This window comes from Vulpes vulpes, chromosome 6 (assembly GCF_048418805.1).
Source record: "Vulpes vulpes isolate BD-2025 chromosome 6, VulVul3, whole genome shotgun sequence".
Classification (NCBI taxonomy): domain Eukaryota; kingdom Metazoa; phylum Chordata; class Mammalia; order Carnivora; family Canidae; genus Vulpes; species Vulpes vulpes.
Genome location: NC_132785.1, coordinates 1,851,503 through 1,852,640, shown reverse-complemented (window position 1 = coordinate 1,852,640; position 1,138 = coordinate 1,851,503). Strand labels below are relative to the sequence as shown.

At 39.1% G+C, this 1,138-nt stretch overlaps 1 non-coding gene across 1 annotated transcript; it reads left to right on the top strand.

Annotated features, from left to right (window-relative positions):
* The first annotated feature begins 398 nt into the window (after positions 1–398).
* Positions 399–505, top strand: LOC112933954 (U6 spliceosomal RNA). Its single transcript, XR_003237784.1, has one exon. It is a non-coding gene; the product is annotated as a U6 spliceosomal RNA (small nuclear RNA).
* Positions 506–1,138: the final 633 nt, after the last annotated feature.

Genomic DNA, 1,138 nt, shown 5'->3' with positions numbered 1-1,138 from the left:
TTATTTTCATGATTTATAATTCAATTCCCATTTACAGGTATGGCTATTACTTGATGGATGTGATCATGCTTTTAGAATTCCATGAGAAAATTTTAATGAGATTATTTATTTCCTGTGTTTTTCTCAAGGAGTTATATGTTAACCTAAAGATAGTTTTTTCCTCTATTTCATTAACTAACTTCATTATCTCCTTCATTTAACTAACTCATGTATATACATTATCTTTCTGTCTTTGGCATCGAAGAATGATGTGATAGATCTTTTTCTGTTCTGTGAGAAATGATTTTTTTTTTTTCTCTAAAGAAGGTGCCGTAAAGTCTAAATGGTTGACCCACCTCAAAAGGAGCATTTGGGCCAGGATTTCTGCGTGAACGATAGCTGAAGGAAATCCTGTGGTTGTGTTCGTTTTGTCAGCACTTATACTAAAACTGGGATGATCCAGAGAAGATTAGTGTGGCCCTTGAGCAAGGATGACATGCAGGTTTGTGAAATGTTCCATATTAAAAAAAAAAAAAAAAGATAGAAAAGAAATCCTGTGGCTGTTTTTCCATTAGCTTCAACCAACATGAATTGTCTCAGAGAAGCCTGCTTGAGCTGACTCACCTCAATGTGATGCCTGTTGGGTTTTGCATTACCAGCTTTCTTCACCTGAGAATTTGACCAAGAGAGAAGTCTGTCAGCAAATTACAGCTTGATCCAATTGGTGGTAATTTGGGTCACAGCACAGGGAGATATCTGAGGGTTGGATGGGCCTTCTAGGTGTGAGGCTCCTTCCTGCAGACGTGGTTTATACCCGAGACAGAGAGGCAGCGCCTGACTTTCTTAATCCAATCAACAGGGAGGAAAAATTTATGCTGTGATTGTATAATTTCTGTGGTAAACCTTCTCAGAGATAGATCTCTGGCCCAGGAATTGGCCCAAAAGAAAGACTCAACAGAAATACTAACTTTACTTAAAGTCTATGGGCTATTTTTTAAAAAAAATTTAATTAATTTGTTTGTTTATTTATTTATTTATTTAAGAGAGAGAGAGAGAGAGAGAGAGAGAGAGCATGAGCAGGGGGGAGGGGCAGAGGGAGAGGGAGAAGTAGACTCCCCGCCAAGCAGGGAGCCCGATGCAGGGCTCCATCCCAGGACCC